Here is a 9,963-nt window from a genome sequence, read left to right as displayed (position 1 = left end):
CAGAAATTCTCAAAAGAAATTTAGAAGTTTATATTTCTGCACTAGAATTCTGAACTGATGACTTTTCTGCCAGATATATGTGCAGAGAACTGCAGACTCACTAGTAACTCTCGGGTCTTGCCCGTTTCCAAAATGAAATATCCTCATGCAGGCCTTGTTGTCTGTTTCTTCTTATGTGCTCAGAATTAAATAAACATGGAGACAGCCTTCACTGTTCTGTATTTTATGATCAGACACTGAAATTTCTCTTGTTCTTTTCACATAAACCGTGGAGAGCTTCAGAATATGTTATCCATCTGTTCTAAAAAAATAGAAATATTTCAGAAATACTACCACTACAGAATTATGTTCCTGTGCCTATCTTGTTCAAGCATGATCATTGACACCTGTATGTGTCGTGTCCATGGGTTTATTGCTGGATGGTCTAGAGTATTTCTCTTACACATTGTGAAATCTGCCGATGTTGACCTGAGCTGAACAACAAGTGGCTCTTGCATGTCAAAATATCCATTTATTGGTATTTCTGAACACCGAAGTGAATGTCACTAGCCATCTCACAAACATATCCATAATCTCCTGGAGTGACCTGGAAGGTGCTTGAAAATACAACTATGTTTTTTACAGCAAATTTTGACCTCAGTTTAGTCCTTCTCTCATCAAAGCCATTCCAATAGAAAGCTTCAGGCAGATTTCTGAGGGGAGCTGCTCTATAATAGGTGTATATACTGCTCACATTAAGTAAACCTGGTAACAATATCTATAGAGTGAAAATAATAACATAAAAATTACAAGGTTGATTTTCCTAGTATATACAGAATGGTCTGAGAGACACAACTGGAACCGTGGGAAGTGGTAAATGTTAGTATGTATTTTCAGTTTATTCTTAAGCATTACTTCTGTAGATGTTTACATTTCTGGACAGAAACATTTTGTTGTCATTGACTTTACCTCATGTGAAAAGTATAACTTCACGAAACACACAATTAACATTTAAAAAGCTATTTTTTATTAAATACAGATAAGAGCCATTTTAACATACTGAGGAACTGAATTACACCAAATGCAAAATTTGCTGGTGTTGTTCATTTACAAATGATGCATTACATAAGAAATTGCATAGTTTATCTGGTGTTTGTAGAAATTTTTTTCTGTCTGAAAGAATTTACTGATGCAGCAATCTGTGCTGCTTGGTGGTTTTTTGTTTTTCGTTGTTTTGTTCTTATAGGTTGGGGGTTTTTTTAAGTTTGTTTGTTTTTCCTTGTAAATTAGTCACGGTTTCATGCAGCTATCTTAATCAAGGGAAGTGTAAGCAAGTTTAGGAACAGAGAGATACCTCTGGATATAGAACCATTTCATTTGCCTGTACGTGGTTAGAGAGGAATTGTCCGGTTTTATCCAAGTTCCTCTGACAGCAGTGGAAAGAATCCCATTTTCAGATCTCTTATCTGCCAGATACATCACATCTGGAAGTCAGAAAAATTAAATAATAGTTAAAAGTCTTCTTTCACAGTTACACAAAATAACTTCAAAAATAATGTAAAATCTATTTTAAAAAACAACTTTTAGATGGTTTAAATTCACCGCTTCCCTACTGACTACCAAATACAAATGCAAGTAAGTTTATGTTTCCAGAAATATCTGAATTTCAATAAAATACTTATGTTAGATCTCCCAAGCTTGGTATTCTGTTGGGACTATTTGTGTCAATGAAATAGCATTATTAATCTCTGAGATACAGCATAGCACAGAACAACACAGATTATCATTGTACAATACTTATTTAATTGTAATACTGCATAGAGATCCTAGCAGCCATCTTTGGATTAAGTGTCTTAAAATCAAATAGTAGGAGACAGCTTCTTTATGAAAGGCTTACAGTTTAACAAGAGAGGACAGGCAGAAACTTGGCAATCTGGGAATCTATCCTTCTTTGTCTACTGGGCATGGATTTTTCATTCTATGTATTACCTGCAGCTCTGATTTTTGCAGTCAGTAGGACAAATTGTGCTCTTAGTTACATCACTCTATATCTACTGGCTGTTTCACTGACATAAATAATGAGCAAAGGAAGATATATCAAATCTGCTTTTATTATTGCATTAAAAACTGCTGTCTAGATGACTGCAGCAAATTTCATACTTACTGTGCTACTTCCAGGCCATCAGAAATAAACAGTAAAGGCAAGAAATGAGAACTGGACTCAGTCAAAGGGTACTCCAGTTCTTCACTTTTCCCATGCACTACTTCTGCTAGACATTCTTTCTACAGATATTCTTTATCCACACAAACCATTATTATAAGTTTAATTAAACCTTACGTCTCATCTTAGGAAAAACTTCCGGATTTATGGCGGGCACGTAATTGTGGTTAGCATTGTCCTCATCACCTATTCACCTATTTCTATTTCAGTACCTAAATTGAGATTAAAATTTTCTCCTTGTAAAGCAGCAGACTGTCACTGTGATTCATAAGCTTGACAGGGCTGAATTTCAGGAACAGGAAGAGTGGGTGCATAGGCTTGGAAAAGACATCTTTCTTGGTCAGTAGGATTTCATAGTGCAGCTGCTTATGCCCGAAGGAATTAGGTCTTCAGAGCTGCCACTTGCTTTGGCCATGTTTTCAAAATCTATTTGACTGTAGGATCCTTCAAGGACAGTGTTTCAGAACAGCAACAAAAAGCAGGTCAACAAAGTAGTTTCTCAACCCCGTATGCTTTTATCTTGCATAGCAGTACATTTACAGATCTTTTTATATAATGGTCAATCCTATCTCTTCCTTATAATTGCACTTTCGCTGTGGGATATGGGTTTGGTTCAAGTATTGGGGTAGTAGCATGTTGTGGCTGCTTAGCATACTCTTTCACAAGGGAGAAGATCTCTCTCCACAAAAAAGGTATCTTAAGTAGTCATCATTCTTAGGCATGAGGATAGCTGGGGCAAATACAGCGCTTCTAGATATGTAAGACATTTTCTCTAGAATAAATGTCTGCTTAGATGATATGCACTGCTATTACTTCCCGTAATGGAATCAGTTTACAACTAAAGGGCTTTTTCAGTCTTTCCCACGTCAATGCACTAGACCTATGTGTAAACCTGGATCCAAGAGCATGAAAATTTGAGAGTTAGGCAAAGACAGAGCTGTGGTGTGTTCCCACAGAACCCTGAAGCTGTATGATGGAACAACCAGGAATGCAGGTGCACTGCTGAGCGCCCATGTTGCACAGTTTAGGTATATCCTGGCTATCCCACTCTCCAGTACAAGCTCAATAGGGTCCTTTTTGGTAAAGAAGCTCTTTTTTTGATATTAGTCTAGCTTTCAGTACTGCCTGAATGATTTTAAACTAAAATAAAGATGACAGTGCAAAAAGAAAAAAATACCTAAACAAAACAGTGTTCAGTTTGACAGGCATGTCCAGAAAAAATATCACAGACTATGCATCCACCCTTTGCCTTGTGTAGGTTAATGGTGACTGAGATGAGTAACTTTTTTGTAGTGAAATAAGGATTTCAGTTTTGGTACTGTGGGTCTCTAATACAAATATTTGCAACATTTTTTCACACTTGTAACTGATGTTTCTTATGAGTGCTCAGGTTTCTTATCAAAATTCATCTTCTCCAGGTGTTTCTGCCAATTATACAAATTTGGAAAGCAGACACAGAGAAGGCATAGCACATGATGAAAGATAGTATTAGTAGCTGATTGCATGTTTGTGGAAAGGTTCCTTTACGTTCACTTACACTTATTTGTATGCTTTTGTAAGGTTTTCTGTATTGTTGCTTGCTCTATGCATATAACTCTTTAAATAGTTATTCAGAATTATGTTCATGCATGCAATATATAAGTATATGACTGTAAATGTGTGTGGCACTTCAGAAGTGCATGAAAGATAAGGTCCCTCCCCTAAGAAGATAAACTCTAATCCAGACAGAAAAGAATTAATGTGATACCAATTTAAAACTAAAAGGAAAGAATGGAGTGGTTAACACTGAACAGAACAGTACTGGAAAGTTTCTTGAAGGAACTTGATCATTGGCCAGAATTTGTAGAGGACAGTTCTTGCCAGAGAAGGAGCTATTCAAAGCCTACGGGACATGAAAGGAACCAAGCCGATAGTGGAGGGATAAAGAAAACAGTGGGGGAAAAGGACTGTAAGAAACATACATCTGCATGGTATAAGTCAGAGAAAATAAGAACAGGCACGGAGACAGAAAGGAAACTGGAAAGATCAAGTGTTCAAGGGCAGGATGTCATAGTATGAAGAACTTTGTTACTTATTTACACAGAATATTGCCTAAGACATGCCACAAAAATATCCATATGTAACCAGAATTGTGAATCCTTTTCTGAGTTTCTTGAAGTTGCTATGTGCTAAGGTTGTTTCTATTTCTTGCAATAGGGGGAAAGAGAATCAGTTCTGGCAATTTTCAGTTAAGGATATTCTGCTAGAAAAAGAAATGTAATTTGTGAGGATCAGAAAGAGAGCCAAAGAAAAAGACAAAGATACTTCATCAGGAGTGGCTATTTAAACATATCCCAGAGATGACCCTCAAGGAATATATGGTCTCCAAATCAAGCTCACAAGAGATGCAAATGCCAGAAGTCGTCATTGACCTTAATTCAGGCCATTTGTACACATGCATTACGATGTAGTCCTTAACTGTATAGAGGTTTATTTCTTCCCATCAGCTAGTTCATTTAAGAGAAATCATCATTATTTAGGAATGAATTGGTGTTATGGAGCTAAGACAACTGATGATGTCAAGAAGAGACAAGGTAGTCTTGTAGCTAATGGAGAAATGTGTTTTCTCTCTGACTGCCACACTAAGTTACAGCTTGGTGAGTTGCACCATGGTTTTTACATGGGTAAATATGGATCGGATTCCTCTGAGCAGCAGAGAAATTTTTTGAGCTACCCATTTAGGCCCCTTTCATATACATAGTAGAATAAAACAGGTGCTTCTAGGGAATGGCTTGTCTCAGCCTAAAGCTGGCACCTGAAGTAGGTCAGATGCCGTAGGTCAGTGCCATAAAATTGACCATTTTCCTGCTCTGTATATAAGGGAAACCTGGGATCACTAGCTTAGAGTCATATACCTATCTGTAGTGTAGTCATGTGAAGGCAGGTGAGGTGAATCCCATACCATGCATTTCCTGAATGGTCATTTCTATTTGTGAATAACTGCTGCTGCAATGTAGCCCATCTTAGTGGTCTCACCAGATAGATTAAATTCGGCATTCAAATCTATCAAAATTTTTGGCATTTTTTCTGGTAATCTGTGCTTTTGTTCAGACATGTAAATATATGTAAATGGAAATAACCCTATTGCTAAATGTTATAGTAGAAAAAGATTCACTCTATTTTTTTAAAGAAATAAGGGCAAGATTTTAAACCTGATTTATTTGGAAGTAGTTTGCTCTCATTGATTTAGAAAGTTAGATGCTTACATTTCTTAAATTATAGCCTTATGGATAGTAGAAATTTGATGGTTCTGTGTTCAAGGTGTGGTTTTGATGATGTGCACTCTGTTTTGTATGATCTTCCACAGTGAGAATGAGGATTAAAAAGATTTTGAATAACTGCCTCTTATGTGGAGACCATCCCTTGAGCATGGGATAAGATGGGGGTGAAAATATGTGATTATGTGGTAAATGACTATCGTAATGATGCATAAAGGAGCTAAATTAAGATTACAATAGCAAATCATAAATAGCATATACAGCTCTTCAGCATTGCCTTTTCAGGTTTACTTTTTAAACAGTTCTTGGGATACACCATTCTGTAGAGGTCCATGCATTTCATAGAACTAGAAAAGGGTCTCAGGTTGTGGGGAAATATCTGTCATACAGCTCATGCAGAAACTGTACCTATACAGTGATTCAATGGCATAGTTCTTTTACTGGACTGATGAAATAACACAAATTTCATCTTAAACTTTAGGCACAACAGTAGAAGGCATGTTAACTCAGTTTTGTTCTTGTTCTGCTGAATTTAAATGACAGTTTTGCAAAAATAAATATGTATTGATATTCTAATTTTAGATGGTATGGTAAAAGAACTATCAAGCTCAACATACTACCCTTTAATCCAGCAACCCATACATTAATAGCACACACAAAGACTAATAAACAGTCTGTCATGTCTGAAAAAATTCAGTGATGTAGATGAGTGGACAGTGGATAGATACTAACAACCTCCTCAACTTCGTTATGAAATGAACTGTGAAGAGGAAAAGATCAAGAGTTTACTAACTGGAAATGTAACATCCAGATGAAGTAATCTACCACTTAGGTTGAGGGTTAGGAAAGCAATAAAGCATATCTACAGGTAAAAGGTGATGTTGATGGCTATGATTCAAGTTGAGACAGTTTTGAGAAAAGAATTGTCATGATAATGAAGACTAGCAGACATAAGCAATTCCTCATGTAGCACATAAAATTATTATTTCCACGTCTTTAGAAATAACTGAGATATATCTAGCATGGTTTTCATGTTGTATTTTTGTACACATTTCACAACATAATAGGTTTTTTACTTTGCCTTCAGGAAAGAAAATGCGTCTCCATCAGAGCTGCAATTTTCTGTGTTTATTTGTAGTCCCACAGGCCCAACTGTATTGCTTCATCAGCAAGTTCTGCTCCCTCAGTTCTCATCTATAGCCTCTGTATTCAAGAATTCATTCTTTAGAGGAAGAGTTTCTTCACTTATTATATGTCTTCATTATAGGTATTGTCTTCAAGAAATCTTATACAGGAAGATACAAGTGTAATTCATATGCATGGCATTATTGTCATCTATCTGTGGATTTCATTTAGTGTTATCTGTGGAAACTGTTACTTTTAGGAGTAGTTGCACTTAACAGAGGAGATGACTTAGTTTTGTGATGCTTACAGTCATTTGGAAACACAATATTTTACTCTCATTCTTGGTGAGATACATTTTAGACTTTGAAGGATGATTAGGTGAAATATTAGTCTAGTCCTGTGACTTTCCTCAGTCTCTTACATTTAATTTTTTGATACAAAGTTGAAATATGTAGATAAATAGTGAAATCACGTAGTTTCACAACACAGACATCCATCATTGTAAGTATATATGAAAAAAGAAAGAACTGCAAAATATATCATTGTCCTTTGCTTTCTCAGGCAAACAAATGCTCTGACGTGCTAAGCTTGGTTGTATTTTCCAACAGAGATTAAATATCAGCACTTCTCCATGTTAGAATAAACAGTATGCAGTAATTAAATCAAAATAATAGAAAATTTTACAGGTGGTTAAATCAGAATAAGCAGAGAAAACAAAAGGTGCAGAAAACAGCTGAATAGACCTCTTTTGTTCCTTACTCTAAAACTGCCGTGCTCTGCTCTCTAGATCAGAAATGCATCAAGCTTCATAGGTGGTTTATCTCTTCTGTTTTTCCCTTTCTGCAATGATCTTTCTTCAGGAACTCAATTAAAAACCAATATATTTTATTTCTTTTTATCTCATCTTTTCATCGTTTAATGAATTTTTTTTTAAAAAAAAAAAACACTGCTCCTTTGGGAAGTGACGGTGTCCAATGCCAAGAAGCATTTCTGATTAAATATAAATACCAAATGCAGGGCCATTCAGGTCTTTGTGCTTGAAGATTTACCATATGAAATCTTCACAATATTTTCACTTCTGTGCAAGTACTGGTCAGAGCACGTGACAAATGAAATATTTCATTCATAATAGGATCACAGAATAATTTAGGTCAGAAGGGATTTCAGGAGGTCTCCAGTCCAAACTCCTGCTCAAAGTCAGGTCAGCTGTGAGGTCAGACAAGGTTGCTCAGGGCTTTTTCCAGCTGAGGCTAAAAAAACCTTCTAAGATGGAGACTACACAACCTCTCTAGGAAACCTGCTCCACTGCTAGACTGTGTCCATGGGAGGAAAGTTCCTCTTTATAGCCATATATAGTCTGAACCTCTCTTGTTTCATTTTATGCCTGTTGTCTCTTGACTTCCCATCACGCAACACTGTGAAAAGCCTGGCTTCATCTTCTTGATAATCTCCCCATAGGCATGGGAAGCCTGCTGTTGGGCTCCCCCTCTCCCCAGAACCTCTGGAGACGGAACTTTTCCAGACTGAACAAGCCCTGCTCCCTCAGCCACTGTCTCATGTTTGGTTTGCTGCCCACCAGGGCCCCCAAGTCCTCCCCTGCAGAGCTGCTCCCCAACCAGTCCCAACCTTCCTGATCTTGGAAGACTCTCTTGCTGCTTGAACAAGTTCAGGTCTCTGGCTTCTTCTTCTCTTGTGCAGTTGGATGATTTGAGCCTTTGTCTCTGCAAGATCTCTGTGAAGATCCTGTCAATTTTATTCACATTCTCTGACACTGCACAGTCTGCTCGCCTTCTCCTGTTGGCAACGCAGGCCCTCAGCCAGAGCACACCCCCTGCAGGCAAGGACATTGTCTTCTCTTGCCCCAGCCCAGGGAGAGGCACCAGGCCCTTCCTGTAGCCCCAGACCTGGATGGCCACATCTGTCCTTCAGAGCTCTGAGTCAAGGCCTCTGCGGTACCACTAGTTGCTCCAGCTGATGCTAGGGACTGTGCCTTCTGGCACATGCCCAAGTTTATTGAGCAGACCCATGCTGTTTTAAGCAGCCTTCCAGCTCCCTTCCATGCACTCTTCTGCATGAGCTACTGTGCCTATTAGCTACCACTTGCTGCACTGTAGGTGTGGTAGTTATATAGATCTTTTGCTAGCACTAGCTCAGTGGGTGTTTGACACTTGGTAATCAGGAGTCAGTTGCAGACAAAAGGTCTAACCACCTTCTGAGCAGGAAAGACTAGCAGACATTTTTACAAACTGAGTTTGCTAGAAGTAAAAGCCTCTAGTACCCACACTTTTCCAGCAGCAGGAGGCACCCCAAAATTCTTAAACGAATTCCAGGAAGTCCTCCAACCATCCCAGGCAATAAAAGAAACCCAGAAATTGTTGTGCAAAGTGTTGTGTCTGTTAGCTGCCTCTGTTTGCTGCGCCCTGGGCAAAGGAGGTGAAGTTTAAATAATTTAATATTACTTTTATAGGCCTATAATGCCCATTTTTTGAGTAAGAGTGAGTCTTCTGTTTTATACTTTACTAGAGTATATAGTAAAAGGCATCCAGATAGGTAAATAAATAAATCTCTTGACAGGTAAAGTTAAGCTAATTATCAAAAAGGGGTTTTGCTGCTTCTACATGAGCAGAATGCCTGAACATTCTGCTTTTCTTAACATTGTTATAAAAGTTGTGCAGAAGACAATGTTGAGAAACTCCTCTCCCACATTAAATAACTAAGATGGTTCCTCTTAAGCAGACCACTATTAATTGTTTTCAGAACTATTTCAGAAGATTGATTCATGCATAAAAATGCATTTAGTCAAGGATTTCAAGTTTCAGCAACCCTGCTTAAAAAAGCTTTATAATTGTCTTCTTGAAGAAAGATCTTTAATTACATTGGAGCAATAGAGTAGGATTTATGCATATATTCTAATTATGTACTAGTAAAACTGAAAAGCTCTTCGTTAAAACCATGTGGAGAAAAATCAGACACATGCCAGTACTTCATTACTGAGAACTTAAGAGGAATTGTGTGGCAACTTATTATCAGCATTATATAAATAGAAGGGCACTCTACACATTGCATACGTTGACACAGTCTTTTAGATTAAAAAATAGGCTGATTGTGAAAAAATAGAAGAGGATACAAATTAACTTGGTTAATTAAACCAAAGCCATTAATTCTACATAGTGATATTAGCACCTTGCTACCTGTTTAGTGGAGCAAGCATAATAATAAAGATGTTCTTTCTAAGTTAAATCTGTGCATATACGTCCATGCACAGGTATATATGGAGAATAGAAGATGAAAGATCAACATTCATTCAACCACAACCTAATTAGATCTAATTGATCATCAAATAGTATGGTTAGCTCATGTAATCATTCATAAGAATTACAT

The sequence above is a fragment of the Aptenodytes forsteri genome, unplaced genomic scaffold (assembly GCF_000699145.1).
Source record: "Aptenodytes forsteri isolate BGI_AS27 unplaced genomic scaffold, ASM69914v1 Scaffold82, whole genome shotgun sequence".
NCBI lineage: Eukaryota > Metazoa > Chordata > Aves > Sphenisciformes > Spheniscidae > Aptenodytes > Aptenodytes forsteri.
The sequence above is the reverse complement of the archived record's forward strand: the minus strand, read 5'-3'. Positions refer to the sequence as shown.